A 21,527-nucleotide genomic window follows, 5' to 3' on the forward strand; every position below is an offset into this window, starting at 1 on the left:
TGAAAATAATTTAGGAAAGCAGAAATCAAGAGAAGGAATTGAAAATTAACAGTTGTTGATTTTACTTCCTTGGCACCTGATTTTATTATTGAATTAAAAAAGTTCTGGCAGCTACAACCAGCTCCACCAGATGTTGAAAACACGTTCAAAGAAGAATGGAAAAGAGAGTGTCAGATGATTATGATGATATAAGGATCATTAATTTAAAAAATAAAATGTCAGGATAAAGTTTTGTTCAGATTGTCAGAACTGATATGGAATGGAGTGAAATATCAAGGACAAAAGGATGAAAAGATTTTTGCAAATAGAATAGTCATCTCATTTTAAATAGACTTTCATGAATGTGAGCTTATCAGCCCTTAGAAGTACAAGACAGATCTGAAACAGCCCATTCTCCTCATATATTTTGGTTCAACTCTTTTCTCACTTTCACAGCTGCTATGGAAAAATATTGTTTGGAAACACATTTGTGAGGAACTTCAATCTTGATGACAATAATGTCATCACTATTCGATAGCAAACTAAATTGAGGAGAGTGGCATAGAAAGCACACTGAAAATGTTCCTTATAATGGTGTACTGGTACACACATACAGGTATAACAAAGCCAGCCTATCAGCCCTGGCATACCCAAAACACTCATTGAAGCCAATGGAATTTTGAGTGTGCAAAAAATGTGGAATTGTGTAAATGACTCCTTGAAAGAAAACAGCACATTCAATTTTTTAATGTTTAGCAGTTTTCATTATAGATACTTCCAAGTATTATATATACATAAACATAGTAAATTGTGATTTCTATACAATTGCTAGTATTCTATGGACCGGATTATGGCTTATTCTGCAGGTCCATGCAGAGGAGTGGAGTGTAAGTCACCCTCTTACTCAATGGCACCTGTTGCCCGTACCATGGGTTGCAGCAGTGGGTTGCTACAACTCTTCCCCCATGCACATTGGGCAGGATGGATACTCCCCAGTGCACCTGGTGTAAGACTGTAACAGCTATAGGGCTGGTGCAGAGTAAGCTCCCCCTGGGCAAACCAGCAGGCAGATGGTGATTGTCTTGGTCATAATCTATTTTTTGGTCTTCTCTTGAGGCCACACAGAGATGAGGCTTGTTTAAAAGTCACAACTAACCCCTATATAATTTGTGTTCTTGTAGGCCTGCACCTGCTCCCATTGAAGACAATTGCCATGGGCGTCACTCAGGGGTGGCTCTAGCTATTTCGCTGCCCCAAGCACGGCAGCACACTGCGGGGGGCGCTCTGCCGGTCACCGGTTCCACGACTCCGGTGGACGGGAGGTCCACCGGAGCCACCTGCCGCCCTCCCGGCGACCGGCAGAGCACCCCACGCGGCATGCCGCCCCAAGTACGCGCTTGGCGTGCTGGGGCCTGGAGCCGCCCCGGCGTCACTGGGTGCAGGATCAGATGCAATATAGCAGCTTCCTTTGGAGAACATCAAAGTGGTTTACAACATTAATGAATGAAGCCTCACACAGCATATGTGTGAGGGAAGTATGATGATTGCATACAACCATTCAAGAAATGAGAGTAGGACTTACCATAGGTCACAGGGGCTGTGGCAGAGCTTTGAATAGAATTCACATCTCGTGAGTTCTAGTACTGGGCTTAACCATAAGACCATCTTCTCTCATGTACATTTATAATCTGTATGTCTGTACGTATGTGCACAAACAAGCCTTACAGTGGAATCTTCGTCCTCAAAAATCAGCTCATTTTTCAAGGTAACTTTTAGCAATCAAAAGAGAATTTTGCAGTCTTCACCAGCCTTTCAAAGTAACCTTATACTTGAGCATTTATCCAACAGGCATTAACTAAGATAGGATCCTTGGGGTGGTCAAGAAAACTGTGTGCTAAAATGTCACTTACATCTAGTAGGAGAAAAATTAACTGCCCTTCACTTTTGTTAAATTGTCATGAGATAGCAAACCTTTATGGTGTCACCTTTCTCCTGGGAAAATTTTACAATAGGAGCCTATTTCTCACTGGGATTAACATATCTAGTTGGTCTAATTTTCTTTTGCATTTCAAATCTGACCTTTCCATTTGTATCCTTGAGATCGCTCTTTCTTTGCAAGGACATAGACTATTATTCCTTTCCTCTTCGTAAATATAGACTATAATGTGCAAAGCTGCAAGGGTATGCTACTACTAATGGAAACCCCAAATTAATCCAAATGGATTATTGTACCTGTCACTGAGGCTGACCAAATTTAGGCACACCATTACCCGCTTTGCTGAATCAGTGTTTAACAAGGGAACACACATATTTTGAAGCACACTGAGTTTTGAGGTGAAACAATGTTCTTGGAATAGGAACAGTTCTAAAGTGGAAATTAAGTCAAGAGAAGGTGAGAAAGGAGCATGGCACTAATGAACAGCTGTATTGGTGTTCTGATAAATTAAGCAGCATCTTCTCCTGTCTGAAACCAATACAGGAAAGTGGAAGACTTCTAGAGTCCTAGTGAGAGGTGAATTTTGTTCAGTAAAACATTTTTCTTGAATTCAAGTGGATACACTGCATTGGGGTAAAGGACTGAAAATAGCAACCTTTTTCATGTTGATGATTCAGTTTTAAAGATTAATATTCCTGCTCATCATTTTGTCTTCTTTTTACTTTAACAATTGTGCCTACAGGAAGGAAAGGAGCTGAGAATTCATGGAAATATCTCTCCTTTAATAATTTACAATTAATTATGATATAAAATATGAATTAATAATAATTCTTATTAGCAATGGGCATATTTCACAAATTCTGGAGATTTGGTTTGAATAAGCACTCAAAAATTGTCTGCACACATGATGGTCTTTTTAAAACAACTGTAAACCCAAGTTCTATATATGAAAAAAGCAAACTGTGCACTATATATGGTGTCTAATGTTAATATTAAATTTGGTGCAAATAACTCCATTCTACTCGTCTTACTCAAGTTGAGTAGTACCTTACCCAAGTACAGTAACTCCTTACTTAAAGTCATCTCGGTTAACGTTGTTTCCTTGTTACATTGCTGATCATTTAGGGGACATACTCGTTTAAAGTTGTGTAATGCTCCCTTCTAACATTGTTTGGCAGCTGCCTGCTTTGTCTACTGCTTGCAGGAAGAGCAGCTTGTTGCAGCTAGCTGGTGGGGGCTTGGAACCAGGGTGGAGAGCAGCCCCCTATCAGCTCCCCACTCCCCTAAGTTCCCTGTGCAGCAGCTGCCTGCAGTTCAGCTGTGTCTCTCCCCCTGCTGCCATGTGCTGTTCTTGCCCTCTGCCTTGGAGCTGCTCCCCGAGATTCCTGCTTGCTGTGCTGGGGGGGGGAGGGAAGGAAGAGCGGGGCTAATGTCAGGGTGTCCGCTTCCCCCCCTGCTCCTGCACCCAGCTTACCCTATCTTCCATAGATCAGGGGGGACACACCAGGGCTGCTGTCTCAGCAAGCTGATCTAATTAACAAGGCAGTGTACTTAAGGGAAATGTGCATATCTCCCTCCATTCCTGCTGCCTTGCAGAGTGAGAGAGTTAACCCTTGAGGGCTTAGCCAATTGCTAGTTCATCATTTAGCAGTAAGGGAAATATCCCACCCTCCGACTCCTCCGCCTCAACCAAGTTTCACAATCGTCATCACTACATTAATTCTTATGGGGAAATTGGATTCGCTTAACATCGTTTCACGTAAAGTCGCATTTTTCAGGAACATAACTGCAACGTTAAGTGAGGAGTTACTGTAGCCCATGGAAATCACAGAGTAAGCTATTGCTCTTCATGAATAAGTGTGGAAAATTCTGGCCCCAAAGTCATAGATTCTGTCCCTTTCCATTGCCTGATGTAATCTTTCCCTGTGTTAGATCTTATCCTCAGGGCAAGGAGCATGGGTGTGAATTTACAGCCCAGACAATGGGAGGGCTATGATGGCTTTAAGCGACCTCTGCATCCTTCCAGTCCTGATCCCAGTGTAAGACAACTGTGGTTGCTGCCTGTAGGCTGCAGCACTGGCCAGAATCTCTTCAGCGCTAGGAATTGCAGTCCCATCTCCAGCATGTCCTTCCTTCCCCAACACTTGCCCGATGCCAGGGCTTGCAGGGATGTCCTTGTAAGGAAGCCTTACAACTGTTTATATCATAGTCCCTGCCTCAGCATAAAGGGGCTAGGGAGGGTGAGGGTCTCACTCCATGTCTGTCTTCTCTCTGGAAAGAAATATGCACATTCATGGCCTCCGTTCCATTGTGAAGGGCCTTTATGGGCGAACTGGTAAGCATGGAGACAGATTTGCTCCTGGGTACCATCAGTGGGTATGTTAACAGTTAACTGCTCAGAGTTAATGATGGATGGTTGAATTATCTAAATTAATTGTGACCACCCATTGAAACCATAATCAGTTGTGTGGTATTTTATTTCCTCAACTCTCATGTCTGTGTCAATGAAGTGGGCACAAATTATGCAGCAAGCTGACAAACTGCTAATACTGTATTTGTCTCACAGCTCTATTGTAGGTCCAAGAAAATGCAAACTAAAAACCCGCAACCAAACACACATGACTTTACAGGTGCTTATTACTCCCGTAAAAAAGGGAGGGTCAGCTGAAAACATGTCTCTAAAGTTTTACTTTCCTTTCGTGAGCACCTCATTTAGACCTGGCATGTGGTTAACATCTTCTATTTCTTTTTTAGCAAAAATAAGTCTGCAAAACTTTTGTCTATGTCCATCGTGACAAGTTAGACTTTAGATTTTAATCCCTTCTGGCCAGGGACTGTCCTGATATGATTATATAGTGCCTAGCACAATGAGGCTTCAATCTTGACTGCAGCCTCTGTGCACTACTGTAATACAAATAATTGATAATGACCCTAAACTAACCTCAAGTCAAGGTGGCCTTAGTTTTTTGTGCATTCCTCCAAAAACCAGCCCACACCTATACATTCACAGATCTGGGTGGATGCCTCATGCACTCTTACACAATACAATGAAGGGGGGCATGTGTGCTTCCACTGTCTGCTCAGCAGGTTAAAAAGGCAGGGTTTCCAGTGTTACAAGAGACCTGTAAGGAGAATTGATGGTCCAAGATCTTAAGAAAAGTGGTTTTGCTGTTCTTGCAGAGCTCAGAGAAAACTGGCCATTCCATGCTGTCACCGTCCCTTCCTTGAGCAACAAATGATGATGTTTAACAGGAAGACAGCAAAAGCTATGGTTGGAGGGAGGTAAGTCCACCTATGACAGGGTATACAAACTTAGCATTAGGCAAGAAGGGGTTAAAGACCAGCTTTAGGTGCTGGCAGCCCCTCCCTGCTGTACCTGTGGGTCAGGTCAATCTCGCAGGAGGAGCCATAAAAAGGGAGACACTCGTTTCAGAAGGCCACAGGCTGGGGACGCAGAGAGACCTGTCATCCTCAGCTCCTAGAGATGAGCTCGGCAGAGAGTAATGCTGCCTTTGCTTGCTTGCGAGCACAGAGCAGTAGGACAGATAGCGGGAAGATCCTGGTAGGACAGTTACGTTGGTGCTGCTCTTTATTTCTGTTAGTTTCCTTTCCTTTAGTACCTTGAGAACTGGCACTAAGGGTTTGACTCATTGCAGACCCCTGCTGAGAATACAAGCACCCTGAGGAGAAGGTGGATCAACATGGGTGGTAGCCCATGGAAAAAGCAAGAGGTTGGCAAGACAGACCTTAACCAATTGGTACAAGGGTTCCTAGGCTGGAACCCAGGGTAGAGGGCAGGCGCTGGGTTCCCCTACAGCCTTACCAGGAAAGAAGATCCCAGACACAAGAGTCCAGAAGGACTGTGGCACCTGGACAAGGGCTATAGACAGGTGTGAGGTTCTGGGACTACTGGGTAAAGACCCTGGTTTATCCTGAAAGGGGTGAGACCAAAGGTGACCTACTAGAGGGCTGAGTCACAAGGCAAAATGGGACTGTTTGGCAGATCTGGTTGGCAGGACTACAGAGAAAAATCCTTGCCATGTTGCACCTAGCCATCAGGTGCCACAATGGCTTTTTTGCCCCACAATCCCTTCCAGCGCATTTTTCATAGGAATGAGAAGATAAAGACCTACATGAGCTTTACTCCTCTTGTAGATCTATTTCAGATGTGATGATGTTATTCTGTAGCTGACTCTTTGTTTTTTCCTTTGATTTTAGAAAAAACGCAATAAAGATAATGAAAAATGAAATAAAAGGGGGGAAATCAGTGTGAGTGTTCCCTCCTTTGTGTAGGTCGGAACGAGCAACCAATCAATATACTTTATATCAGAAAACTATCTGTGGTGAGGTCTTGGGCAGTGTTGTACCGTTTATAAGAAGTAAAATCTTGATTGAGTTATGGAAGTCATTCTCTCATGTACAGAAGGGATTTTATCACATTGCTAACCAGCTTTATGCATTCTGCTTTATTGCTAGAGTTGTTCTTGGGACGGGTGTTGCATTTTAATAAAGAGAGGATAGAGGTCCCAATCCAGCAAAGCACTCATGCAGTTGTTTAAGCACATGTGTAGTTCCAAAAAGCAAAATGTATGAAGCTGGTCCCTAACAGTGGAATTACTCACATACTTAATCATGTGCATAAGTGTTTTGCAGATTAGTGCTCGTCCTCTCTTTATTAAAATAAAGAAGGGTCTGCTCACATGCTTAAAAATAAGCAAGTGCTTAAGGGCTTCAATGGATCAGGCCCAGAGGGAGCTTGCTGTATGGGTAATGCAAACTTCCTGTATTTGTTGTCGTGACATCCTATGGAATTCTTTATTTGAAAGCAATGATAAAAACAGTTGAAATTCACTAGGGTAGGCTTTGCTTTCTCTGGTTTGAGCTAAATCCAGTATGATTTTAATCTGTGACTTGGCTCTGATTGGCCATTTATGCCCAATGATGTGTCAGTGTTGCCTAACCAATTTCACATAGCACAGTGCAGCAGCATGTTGTATCATATTTCCTGAATGCAAAAGCTAGATAGTTCTGTAAAAGGTTGTATGCAAAAAAAGAAAATGAGGCCCAGAGGCACCTTCAAACTTTCAAAATGACAGAAAACACTGAAGATCTCACAGATACAATGTACATAATCTGCCTTTAAAATCAGAATGGGATGAGCCTCTATACTGATTTGCGCTAAATCTGCCATTGGGATGATAAACCATATTTGCTTATTGGGATTTGTGATGGATCTTCAAAGTGGGAATTTGTCCAAACGCCCATGTTCGCTATTTCTTGGCAGCTTTCTGGATTTTTTCTTGCTCTCTTTTTCCTACTTTCAGGTGGACTACAGCAATATCCAGGACTGAGGCTATCATTTGCTCTTTTCATATGCTCCGTCTACTGTACTTTGTATGTCAAATAATTTCTCATCTTGCTCTTCAGTTGCGTTCATGCATGAGTGATACTTGGATTTATTGTTCTGTTGGCCTCAGTTGTGGATTCATTATAATAAAACTTAATACAGTTTAGATGCCTTTGGATGAAGAAAAAATAGCTGCATAAGTCTCAGAAATGCTGAACTGATCTCAGTTGTTTTTCCCCCTCCATATTCTGTTACAAATAGTGTGCAGTTTTGTTATTTGCCCATTCAAGGCCTTGGCTTAAAATTTTCCTCTTTAAAACAAAATGAAAAAAATCCAGAACTGAAATAAATTCAGCACAATGTATTTATTTGGTTTTAGATTACAGTAATTTTTTGCTGATATTAGCTGATTGGTTTTGTTAATATATAAAACAGGTACTTTCATAACTATAGACCTATTGCTGAAGGAAGTCGGTGGATTATTTTTTAATTTATATTTTAATTTCATTGTTCAGTTCATTAGAACTGGACAAATAATTCATCCAAGGGTAGATAAGCCACTGTTCATAGTGCCGTAGTCTTCAGTTTCATGAACGTTTACCCTAGCTAAGGATCTGACCTCCTGAATTATTTATTTGATAAAGATCATCTCTTGTTCTTGTACAAAGTGTCAGTGAACAGATCCCGTTTCAGTCAATTTTTGCCAATTCAAAATAAATTGCCAAAAAAGTCTTAATTGTTCTTTATTTATGATGAGCTTATTGTGACTATTAAATACACAAAATGTGGGGTGATCTGAGTGCACATAGAGCTGATACTAACCATCCCCCTTCACAGGGGCGGCTCTAGAGATCACGCTGCCCCAAGCAGCGCGGAGCGCCCGCCGCCTTTCCTCCCGCGCGCGGGTCTCTCTCTCCGCCCTGGAGCTTTGAGCTTTCTGCCCGCGCGCGCGGGCAGGTCCACGAGGGAGGGACCTGCCTGCGACCGGCCCGCGGGCGGAGCGGGCTGGAAGAGGGGAAGGGACCCAGACCCGCAGGAGTGCAGGAGGCAGGGCCGTCCTCCGGGCCGTGGCGGGCGCCGCCATGGCAGGGGCGCCGCGCCCAGAGCAAATGGCCCTCCCCCCCCCCAGGCCCCCGGGCCCGGCGGCCCCTGCCCACCCTAGAGCCGCCCCTGCCCCTTCACCTGCTTTTTGCTGGGAGGGTACCTGAGTAGTTTTTAACAGTGAAGAGTGATTAAACATAGAACATACCAAGGGAAGTGGTGGATTCTCCATCTCTTGATGCCTTCATATCACGACTGAATGCCTTTCTGGAAGATATTTTAGACAAATACAAGGTATTAGGCTCAGTACAGGAGTAACTGGGTGAAATTCTATGGGCTTTTATACAGGAGGTAAGATTAGATGATCCAATGCTCCATTCTGGCCTTAAAATCTGTTCTAGTGGGAGGGCCCTTAAAGAGACAGGCCCTGTGAAAGCTGTATTAAGGGTGCGACTGGGTTGGTGCAATGGTGGTGCAGTGGTTCTCAGCCCTGCCTGTGGTGGTAATGTAAGCTGGGGAGGTTCCCTGAAAAAGGCTGTCCCCCTCCCAACTTAAAGCTGTACTCTGTGGTAGCCAGGCAATAGCTGGATGCTCATATTGTAGCTCCTGGCTGTTATGAGAGTGCTCTGTAAAAGGCAGAGATGTCTGTATACTTGTAGTGGTTAATTAGTAGTAAAAGTGCCAGTAGGTGACACTCAGTAATATTGTTCCTGTTCCAGGACCAATTAAAGTTGTGCACTATAAATGGCTTCCGGTGTACACCTCTTTATATATGGCTCTCTTGACACTGGCTACCCATAGCGGTTGTGTTGACAAGTAACACTGGAGAAAGAGAGTCATATTTCAGAAGGGACTGAGTCTGATGGTTAACTAGAAGCTCAGGAATGCAAGCTGGGGCTTGGCTGCTGGTAAACAAACTGTTGACTCTCCCCATTAGAGCTAGTCAGAAATTTTCCGATGGAAGGTTTTTCTATTAGAAAATGCTAATTTGTCAAAATCAAAACATACTGTGAGAATCTGTCAGTTTTAATCAGTTTCTGAGGGAAGCCAGGCAGGTTTCTGGTGGAAGCCTACCTGGTTTCCTGCCCAGTCACCTGCCTCTCTGGTAGCCAGGCTCTTAAGGCTTACAGGCTCCCTGGCTCCACAGAAGCTTGCCTGGCAGGCTGCCACAGAGCTGGGGTAACCAAGGCTTCCTGGCTTCTGGGGAATCTGGGAGTCCAGGGAGCACGTTGAATTTCAGAAACCCAAACATTCCTGCTGGGGGAATATTTTGGTGTTTCAAAAAAAAAATGCAGACTTTCCAGCTCCACAAAAAAAAAATTGACTTTTTGGAAATTTGTCTCAATTTGGGATAAACGTTTTTTTCCAAAAACAGCTCTGAGATGGCTCCCTCCCATTGTAGAGGGAGGAGAGTGGTCAGGCTGGAGGCCACCCTACAAAATGGATGCTATGTTCCAACCCTGAGGGGGCAGACTAGAGACTCATAAAATCTGTTCCATCCCCAATGTTTGTGATTCTAGAATAATTTCTCTTTACTTTTAGGATATGGCTTTCTAGATGCAGTAGCAATAAAAGGAGCTTGTTTTAAGTTTTATAGCAGTGTTTCATGTCTACAAATAGGCACTTTCTCTTCTTACAAAACAAAATCTCCAATGTAGTAAAATACAAAAGCTCATTTAAAAACCACTATAATTAAATCCAAATTATACCTTAGCACTCTACTCAGGAAGAGAGAGGGAATGGTCATCATGGGGTGGGATATATATGCCTACAGCATTAGGGTACTAAGTAGATATGGGTGGACAGTTACCACGCCGCAACATAATCCTTTTAGCACCTAGATATTAAAAGAGGTAGGTACACTGGAAATACCTTACACAGATACATTGGATTAGGTGGATGATTTAACACATCGTTTGCTGAGCCATAATGGTAAAGTAATAAAATAAAAAATACATTCATTTAGGAAGCCCAATTTTCCAGTGTTAATCTTAAAGCTATACAACTCATCCAAGGCCATCATACACACAACTGGCCCACCAAGCAGTGTTATAGGCCCAGATGCTGGATGAGACACCACATGTCTGTCTAGGCTCACAAGTCAAGGACAATAAGGTCTAGGATAAAATAAGTACTTTTCAAAATGTTGGAGTATGCATTTTCACATTTGAATACTACAATTTGTGTCAATGGATATCTATAAAATGGGTATTTGGACATCTAAGTGCCCATTTGCATGGCAAAATCCAGAACTGGGCATGCCAAAGGGTGTATCAATGACCTTGAACATGTAAATCAGGGAATATATTCCATCATCCAACACAGTAATGCAAACAAGTTGAGAAATTCTATTATTTTACTATTGCCAATTATATCAGTTTTCTATATTGTATTGGTATGTTTTTTTGCTGTACAAAGGAGAATAATAACCAGAATACTGGTTGTTAGAATTAACATTACAAACTCTCATTACACTTTACCTGAAGACACACATTAACTATGGTCCAAACCCTGCCATTCCTACACACTCAAAATGCCACTGGAACTCCTGGAATTTTTAAGTTCCTAAGGATAGGAATGTTTGACCCAATAACTATTTTCCTTGAAGCCATGGAAGAAGCCTTGATTGTTGAATATCTCTACAAAATACAGAAAATGGAGCCCTTCATTTTGCGTCACCTTTAACTTTAAACTAGTCAAACTGGGTGAAACTAATGCTTGTACATCAGTCCCATCACATATCCTGTGCAGGACTCCAGGGCTCAAATACAGTTTATGTAGTCTGTAGGTCTTGGACTGGCCTTTAAGAATAGAGGGAATTTCACCCTATATCAGGATAGATTTATTTCTATAAAATATATCATATTATCACTGAAGGTTTGAATTTCACAGAGCACATTCCTCCTACTTTTAGATAAACTGGAAAGCAAAATGTTTGCAGACATGTTGTAAAGATTTGGGTTTTATTCTCCCCCTAAGCCCTCCCAAGAGCCTCAGTTTGATCTCAGCATGATTTTGAAAGCTTTGATCTTTTAGGGTTTAATTTAGTTCAGTGACATCAAAGTTCTCCAAGGCAATTCACCTTTCCCTGACTTATAAGAAAAAATGTAAAGAAAAAAAAAAGTGTAAGAGAGAAACAAAACTCATTAGAAAGAGAGCCTCCGAAAATTTCCTCTAAAGCAAAATAACCCTTTGCAATCCCATTAGCCTTCAATAAAAACCCTGTTCTCTTCAGTGATAAACTCGCCATACACAGTGCTAATCCAGTTTGAAACACTAAAAATATCCAACTAAATAGTTTATTTACTGTTTCAATTCAAAACTAATACATTTAACAAGTGTAAAATTGTTTCACAGTTGTATAGAACAGACTTTGCTAAACTGAAATGGAAATTAATACAGTTTGTTGTAGCCCAGACTAAGTGTTTTTGTCAAATATGAATACTTAGATGCAATCCTTTGTTAAAATTTCATGACATTCCTCATATGTGTCTGCATGTTCACTTTAAGGTGCAACAAGAATTATGTGGCGTAACTGGGTCCCCCAGCCAGCAGAGACCACACCGATGAGTACGGAAACCTGTTTCCCTTTTGTGTTTCTTAGCTGCGAGAGACTTGGAAGGCTCTGGTGGGAGACCCTAGATCTATTTTTTTGCGTTGGGTTTGTTGGTTGTTTTGGAAGGCATTGGTGTGTGTGATTGCAAGCATAGTCTTTTTCATAGTCATTTAAGAATCGGCAAGGAGCACATCTACTAAAAGGTAGCTGCTCCTGTTGAATGGATGTGTGTAGAAGTCTAAAGGATAAAAACAAAAAGCATTGAATAGAAAAGTAGCAGCAGGACTGGAGCGTTAACAATATGTTTATCTTATTTTTGCAATGCACACCAAGGAATTGCTCTTGTGGAAAAGACCACTGGCCCATCTACTCCAATGAAAGTTATTGGCAGTAGCTTATACCAAGAGCTTCAGAGACAGATGAGAAACCCACAATGTACTGAGCTGATATGCAATACTATTCCCCAGAGGGGAGAAAAAAGAGTTTTTCCCAGCGCAGCTGGTGATGAGCTTGTTCCCTGGAGCATGAGGCATTATTCTGCATTCTTAAAGCCTCTTAGCTGTATATTAATTAGTGGCCTGCGAACCTGAAAAGGTTCAGAGCTGGGTGAACTATTCACAGAGAGCAGTTTGATTAATAAAATTAGCAACTTTTTCCTGTTCACAAGGTTTTGGTAATTTGTACATTGTGTTTTTCAAAATTAATCCAGTGAATGGTTTGTGAGAACGTATTTCAGCCTGTAGATTGTTTGCAAACAATTTATCATGACATTACTTCAGTCAGTCACTCTTAGCAAGTTACTTTTTCTTGCATGTGTTAGTATGTATTTTGTCTTGATTGGCACTTTCAAAATAATTGCTGCACACGACTACCATCAATGTTAAGGTGACGACATATTCAAAGAGTATTCACTACACTATCTCTCTCTCTGAGAACATTCTGGTAAACAAATATCTAGAGAGACCTAGCTCTTATAAAGTCTTTTTCAGCAGTAGATCTCAAAATGCATTATAAGGAAGGTTTACAGATAGGGAAAGTGAGGCACAGAGACTTGCCCCAAGTCATGTAGCAGGGCAGTGGCAGAGCCAGGAATAGAACCCAGGTCTTTTGAGGGCTAGCCCACTGTTCAGCCACTAAACCAGACTGCCTCACAATACATACTGCTGAATTTTCACAGGAAGCAAACAGGGATTGCAAACGTATTGGTTGTATTCAAAAGAGTACTTTTGGGTAGCATTCACTCAGCTCTGCTCCTGTTTGATATTGCAAAATCAAATAAGCAATCTAGAAAAAAAGCGAGTTGTATCACAACACATCAGTTAACAAGACAACAAAATAATACTTGTACAACCTTAATATGCAGATGAAATCCAATGTTACAATGTTGTAAAACGTCTGAGGTGAAATTCATGGCTGTGAAGAGCAGATGTCACTCCAGTGGAGACAGTTGCGCCAGTGGTGAATTTGGTACAATGCAATGTAATACTATTCGTAAAAGTAGGTGAAATGCTACTCCCTCAGAAGACAATGACAAAGCTTTTATTGATTTAATTGGGTCCCAGATTTTCACCACACTGTAAAGAACTTTGAATATTTTAAATAAACATGTAGGTACTGAGCCTCAAGACAGCATTTTTCGTATTGTTCCTTGCACCCTTAGGTATATCTAGGCGCTTGTCTACACTACTGCTTAAGTTGATGTACCTTACATTGCTAAGGAGTGTGAAAAAGACACCACCCTGAGTGATGCAAGTTACATCGACCTAAGCTCTTTCCACACCAGCGCTAAGTCGGCCGGAGATGCTCTCCGGCCGACATAGCTTCCACCTCTCATTGAGGTGGAGTAATTATGCCAATAGGAGAACACTCTGCCATCGGCATAGCGCGTCTTCACCATATGCACAGCAGCAGCAGAGCTGTATTGGTGCAGCTCTGCTGATGTGGCGTGGTAGTGTGGACTAGACCTATGTTCTGGCATAGCCATCCTCACAGGCCATGTATCAGAGGGGTAGCCGTGTTAGTCTGGATCTGTAAGATCAGCAAGAATCAGGTTTGTTTCTGTTCCAGTTTGGGGTTGGAGGGAAGGCTCAGGTTTGTTGTTATTATGTCTAACTGGCTCACACATCTCAGTACCCCATATCCAGACACCATTCACCTTTAGGAATACTTGAAATGTGAACCCACATAAAGATCTAGATACCATGAGTGACTATACACCAAACCAGACTTCCTATGCAAACAGCCCCAAACCTAGATGAATTCAAAATCCATATCCAGAACAAAACAAAATTTGGCTCCAGCCTATCTCTAAATGTTGTAGACATTAATTTTAATATTTAAAAAAGCATGATAAGGTAATTAGCTAAAATATAAGCAAATAACTAAATAGTCCCTTTATTATCAATGTATTCTTTATTGTAAAGCCAAGGGGGTTTTAAAATGTAACTTCCAGCATTTACAGTATTCAGAGAAATATTATTTCCTATTTGTAAAGTAATATAACACACGTGGTTTAAACATATAGTGACTTCTGATCTAAGACAAATGGTCACATATTACTCTGTACTATGCCTTGTCAAATCAGCAAGGCACTCACAGTAGGTGATTTTACAAGATATACCGCTATACATGCCTACATATCTGAAATAAAAAACAGCTCCTTTGTCTTTTGTTACCCATTGCCATATAATGCTATTTTCCTTTCTCTTTCTTTTAAAAGAGAATTATAATACATTATTGCTTTATTGAATAGCAGAATACAATAAAATATCGATGGGCTTAAATTTTTTATTAATTTTATAGCCCCAACTTTCTTGTTTTGCCAATAATATCACAGTGAAGACAAAACTTTATAACCCGATGACAATAATAAGTTTGCTAAACTGTAACGACAACTTAGTCTAAAGCACTATTAATCAAGGTGACACCTTGTCAGATCTATGGATCTGCTACTACTAATTTGTCTGGTCACCTGAAATAGGCTCATTAAAGATGGATCTTTACAAATTTATTATGTTTTTTGGCATCACTAGAAAAAAACCCAACTAATACAGCATTCAAATGTTATCATGAGCTTTTGGTAACATGAATGGGTTTAAATAAGAAACTATCCTGTGACTGACCAAGGTAAATGAGATTCATAATCCTTTTCCATTATTGATATGTTTGTGTGAATTTCACCTGTGCATTATTTCAGAATTTATAGTTGCAATACTTTAGAAGTTCTTGTTGACAGCATGTCTTATTAATCTCTTTATAAAAATAATAATACACATTTTTTTTTACTCCAAAGACCCCAAAATATGAAATTGTCAGTCCTATAGCTCAACTCCTGCCCAGGGTATATAGTGTGTGTGATAAAGATCTAAAATGAGAGAGAGAGAAAAATGACTCATATAAGAAACTTAAAAGGCTGGGGGATTCATTTGCTTCTTTAACTTCAGCCACATGATCCTGTGTTTGTCAGGTGAATAATTTTCAACAAGAAGAGGCAAAGACACAATATCGGCATGGAACGTATGTAACTTTGGGAGTAAAATATAGGATATCTCTTTGACATGAAGGACATTGGTGTGATAGTGTTGGCTTAAGAAGAGCTGCTGAAATCTGCAGCACAGGAAAAAAGGAATAGAGAAAGCAGCAGCTAACAAATTAGGGCAATCACTATCTGTTTGTTGATCGTTCACAAACGGGGAACGGGCTAAACTTTCATTTTACATTAATTCTTTGGAAATTGTTCCCCCAGCACTACTGGACACAAACAATAGGCTTCGCCCAAACCTCCTATGAATAGTTCAGCACATTTCAGCATGATGGACTATTCAGGCTAATCAGGCATGCACTCTGACATATCCTGCACTGATAATTTATCACCATAATTTATGATTTATTTACTTCCGATGCTTTTCAAGTCGGCAGCCTGCCTTTAGGATAATGTGGCCGCTCAGTTAGTTATACTATACATTAATGTATTCATTTCACTGAACACTCACAAAGTGGACTTGCTCAGGTTTCCGTTTTGATTAAAAAAATACAGCAGGAATTGCTGTTTAACTGCCAAGCCTCAGAATGCTGACCAAATTCTCAATAGCTATAAAGAAGTGGTTCACCACTGATTTTGGAGGAGTTTACACCAGAAGAGAATTTGGTCTTTTGTGGATTCTCATTTAGCTATTTTATTGTATTCAGGCATAAATTCAGTTCATTCGCTCAGGGGCGCAATTCTATCCCCTCCCCTGCTCTATGCACACCACTCCATCACAATACAGGAGCCATAAAGGTATCAAAAGGGCCTGGAGGAGAATTCTTCTGTTGTGGGAGCAATGGGGAGCTGACATAAGCAACCCTGTGCTGCTACCTTTGTAAGCTTCCACATAGGGTCTTGCTGGAAGCAGGGTTAGAGGCAGGAGGGTACATCTCCAGAGGGCCTGGTGTTAAAGAGATTCTGGGCTGTGAAACAGCCCCTACAGGCTACTGTAATTTACAGCAACCATAGAGCATCTCTAATTTATGGTGGGAAGAGCTGGTTGAAAGCCAGGATTAAATATCATGAAAATATTGTCCTCTCCTTTCAGAAAATTTTAAGTTTAGAAATTTCTCAACTGTTTTTTTTTTCTTTTTTTTTTTTTGTTGTTGCCAGGAAATACACTATCCCTTAGCTTATCTGGAATCTAGGTGGCTTAAAGCCATGTTTTGACCCCCTCCTCTCTGAGCTGTACCTGAGTATACATTTCTGAAGGCATTTCTTATATAACCTCTGTGTGACTGTGAAGATGTCCATCCTACAGAGACCGCAGGATGAGCACCACGCAAAGACTTTTGATTGGTAGCTTTTCCCACAAAAGAAAACCCCTTCTCCCTCAGCTCAGGATTTATAAAACTTCAAGAGTTTGAGCTATATAAAAAGGGAATCCCAGCTGCTTGGGTCTTCGTGACACAGGCTGTTTTATTTGCAACAAACGTGGATTTAACTGGTATTTCCCAACATGCATGCAGCGGTAATACAAATCAATATAATCTGCCCTCAGTGCTGCAGATGGGAGAATTTCAGCTAGGGTGAACATAGGTGCAGTAGCCTTTCATCATGAATAACCAAACATCCATCGCCAGTCTATTTATGTACCTTTCGTAATTCCCACCATTTGTCTGATCGCTGTCCTTACTGTGCCATATCATAACTCCTTGTTAACTTTACCCATTGGAGTGGAGTGTTTTATCTCTAATATTCAAATAAAGCCACCGGTAAAACAAAGTCCAAATTTACAACATATGCAGAAAATATTATTTGAGGCTGTTCCTGGTTTGGACATGAAGGTGGAGGCGGCTAAACTAGATAAACATCCAGGATGTTCCAATAGACAGACTGTTATTGCAGCCGACTCAGAGATCATTCTGTTAGCACCACCACCAGATCCAAATGGTTGCCCCTCCTGGCGGGTGACACTACTGCCTCTCTTAGAGGCACAGTCCACTACAAACACATATGGTGGCAACTTCAGGACATATAAATGAACTGGGTTATTGAATCTCTCTCTCCTTTTGGCTTCTTTCTTTTTCCACTGGAAAAATCACACTTTGCTTTCAGTCCCAGGTAGCTGTTTTCAGTAATTACTGAGATTGGAGCTGTGTACTTAGTTATCTCATATGCTTTGGATATCAGGCAAGTTTGGGGTATAATTCAACCTCTGTGCAATATTCAGCTCCTTTCACCCCGCACAATCAGGCTGATGCTAAATACTGTTATTTTTTTCCTAACCATTTCCAAAATTCACCCCTTCCTTTTCATCTCTCTGGCTGAATTACATGGCTATCCCCTTGTCTTTGGCTAGTACAAATGTCCTCTGTGGCATCCTTTTCACGTTGATTCCCTCAAGTCACTATTACATGCTGCTGCTAAAGTTGCTTTCCTCTCCTGCCACTAGAACCATGACACTCCCTTGTTTGAATCTCTCCATCAGCTTTTTCTTATCTTCTACATCAAGTCTAGGAACCTACATGACCCTAAGCCTACCAGCATCTCTGCCCATTGGGTTTGGTTTAAATTTTGACTATTTATGGGCTTCTTATGAATTGTTTTTCCCCCCATCTCTAAATACTTCTCTTTTCCAGCATAGTGGTCAAGACCTTAAATTGTGGGTGCCATAAGGGCATATTTAGGGACCTAAATAAATAGTCTATGTTTCAATAGTACTGAGCACCAGCAGCTGCCATGAAGTCAATGGAAACTGCTGAGTGCTCAGCACCTTTGAAAATTAGGTTGCTTATTTAGTAGTCTAACTTTTTTGGTTCCTATTTTTGAAAATTGTGGCCTAAGATTTCTTTCGTTCCCACTCCTCCTCCCTCAGCAGCAATTTCACTTATCCTTTGAACTAAACAATATTTGCTATTCAAAGATAAACACTGAATATCTTGGCAAAGGAAAATCCCCAACATACTACCAAAATATTAAATGGGTGGAAATAATTTTACTTTGATGTTCAGTAGCAGAAAAGTCAGGGGGTGGAGTTCTGGTGCATTGGATTCATGCCCTTTAAAATTAAAATATTAAGCCCCTGACAGTTTATCAAAACTATTGCATTCCAAAAATATTCCCTGGATTTATTCCAAACAATTACAATAAATAATCAGTCACATGAGTCTAAAATGCTGAAGGACTGATTAGTGAATATGTTCCCATTAAATCATCAAGAAAAAAATCTGTTGTTTTTTTTAACTGTAGAAATCTTTATCATGTTTTTATTTTAAAAAAATGATAAAGCAGTAGTAAAATACAACAACACCATAGAGTGCTGGCACGTCAGGCTTCAGACAAATATTTTTATGATTCTTTGTATTTATAGAGTAACGTTTACCCCAAGAACAAATGACCCTTCCATGAGAGATATTCATCATATTGCTTAAGTCACTGCTGGAAGGTGCTCAGATACTATGATAATGAGCATAGCGTAAGAACCTATATAGAATAGGATAGGATCTCATAGGGTGGTACAAACATCCTTTCTACACCCATGTGAGCTATTAATACTAATACACCCATGTTACAGACTAGTAAAGTGAGGCATTGATGGTAAGTGACTTGCCTATGGTTATATAATGAATCAGTGTCAGAGCTGGAACTAAATTTCCTGACTTCCAATTCTGAACTCAATGGGAGCTGGTCAGGTGCATTCAAAGCCTCAAAATGTCCTTGTGCATCCAAATACCTCCAGTGATTTAGAGGGACTTTCTACTTGTACCTTTCCTCAGCTGTTAAATTTTATTTTAGATTTATGTCTGTCAAACTATAGCCTATGTTTTCCAAAAGGGCTAGTGATGTTGAATCCTGTCATTTTTGGGTCCCAAACTGAGACAATTTAAAGGGTGCAGATTTCAAAAAGTGCCAAGCGCCCATAAGTATCTAAAATACAAAAGTACAGAATGTTTCTAAATGCTTCCAACTGTTTACTTTGTAACAAGGAGTGAAACTCAAAAGGATGGGAGCTTAATTTGATCCGGAAAAACACACAAAAGTCTTTTCATATTCTAGTTATCTAAATGTCTTTGAATTTCACAAGCAGCAGCTCTCACAAGGGGTTTTAGAACTTCTGCTTTCAGCCTCACCAAGGTCTGGAAATGCAGAGGCCAGAGGATGGGAATAATAACTAATATAACCAGACATTCTAGAAGCTGCATTTTAGGTTTGTTTTGGTTTAGGTTTGGTTCGCCCCATGCTGGAAAGGAATGCACTAATGGAGGCCTCACGGGAGGAGCAGTGGGGGTTAAGTCCTCCAAGCAGCCTAGGGAGGCTGTGCAAGAAGCAGCCAATTGGAGAAAGGCTGTGCAGAGCAGCCAATCAGGTCCCAGAGGGCTCACTTAAAAAGGAATTGAAAGGCAGAGCAGGGTCAGTGGCTGCCAAGCACTGAGGGAGAGCACTGAGGGACAGTGTGCCTGAGAGAATGGGCAGTACCTTGGGCAGAGAAGCTGCTAGTAGGGACTGAGGGAGCAAGAGGGGACTCCTGGCTGGCTACTGGGATTCGCTGGCTCAATGCCCTGAGAAGAGGACAAAGAAGGTGCTGGGTCTGTGGAGAAGTGGCCCAGGGAACTAAAGCAGCAGGGACAGAGGTTAAAGCGGCACAGTAGGAGGGTACTATCCACAGGGTCCCTTGGCTGGGACCCAGAGTAGTGGGCAGGCCTAGATCTCCCCCGCTTGTCAGTGGGGAAGTGGCTGGACTACTCCATGACAAAGCAGATTACTGTTTGAATCAGTTCTTGTTTTAACTGAACTAGTTTCTCCCATTCCTATATTTCATTGTCTGTGGCTTAAATGATGCTCTCCTTCAATAATTAGTGCCAGGACTGATGTTCCTGAGTACTGAATCTCTGTATTCGTAATTATGAATATTGCTCTTTGGCATTGAAGCCCCAATCCAGCATATCACTCTAGCACAGGCTTAACTTTAGTACATGAGTAGTTCCACTGAAATCTGTTGAAGTTCACAGTAAGTGAAGTTAATGGGATTTAAACATATGCTTAATTGGTGTGCTGAAACAAGGCCTTCAAATATCTAGCCAATACACTGACCATTCACTGCCACCCCAGCCAACTTACATCACCCTTTGAACCTTAACGTCTCTCCCTCAGTTCTTCAGCAGCACACACTCATCAACAAAATATACTATGATTAAAGCATTGAAATACATTTTAGTCTGATTACAACATTACACTCTACAAGATAAAATAATTCCAAACAACGCAGAGCATTAACATACTGTGGGCCAGAGTCTAACTCATGTTGTGGTTTGTCTTCACCTTCCTGGACTGTAAAGGGACCATATGGCTGCCATATCTGGGCTAATGAGGCTTCATTTCCCGCAAACAAACCTTGAAGAAGGGGTGTAGGAATGTTGTATTTGCTCAGGGAGTAGAAACTGGAGAAGACTTCCCCTTAGAATCTGGACTATATTGAACCTGAACTTCAAATACAAACCAAAATTCAGAGGCCAGTTCACAACCCAATGTAGATGTTTCCACATCATTATTCCAACCATTCTGCTCTCCTGTTCTTAAAAACTCCTGTGGTTCTTTAATTATTTCTTTTCATCTCCCTGATTTTTTTATTTTTTTTTAAGGAATATTTCTCTCTTTGTGACTCCCTGCACAGCATTTTTTTCCCACACAAACAACAGAGAGCAAAGCAAGGTTTTGCCTTTGAAGGATATTAGGGATAGATGATCCAAAGACAATCATTTGATACATCGGCCACTCAAGCACAAATGGCATTAGAAAGCTATGCATTCTGTTAATTTTGTGAAGTAGCTGGAGCTACAAGATACAAACTTTGCAATATTGAGCCACTGGCATTAATGTGATAAAAGATGTAAGGACCAGTGTGGTGGAAAGAGAGAAAGCAAACATTTTAAACCTTTGGTAACAGATAAAAGAAAATATCTTTAACATTCTCAATGGCTCTGCTGTGTTATATTGATTACAAAAGACAAGATTCTGACTGGAGATTTCTGAGTGATTTTCCTCTTCTGTCAGTACAACAAAAAGCCAAGGTCTTAAATCATTTTCAGGAACAAGTTTCTACTACACAGCAAAATAAAATGCCATAACATTGGCTGTACCTTTGTAATTAGACCAGAGTTAATTAATATCCTAAGCCATCTAAATGGACTGCCCCACTGTC

This window comes from Mauremys reevesii, linkage group 10, assembly GCF_016161935.1.
Source record: "Mauremys reevesii isolate NIE-2019 linkage group 10, ASM1616193v1, whole genome shotgun sequence".
NCBI classification, from domain to species: domain Eukaryota; kingdom Metazoa; phylum Chordata; order Testudines; family Geoemydidae; genus Mauremys; species Mauremys reevesii.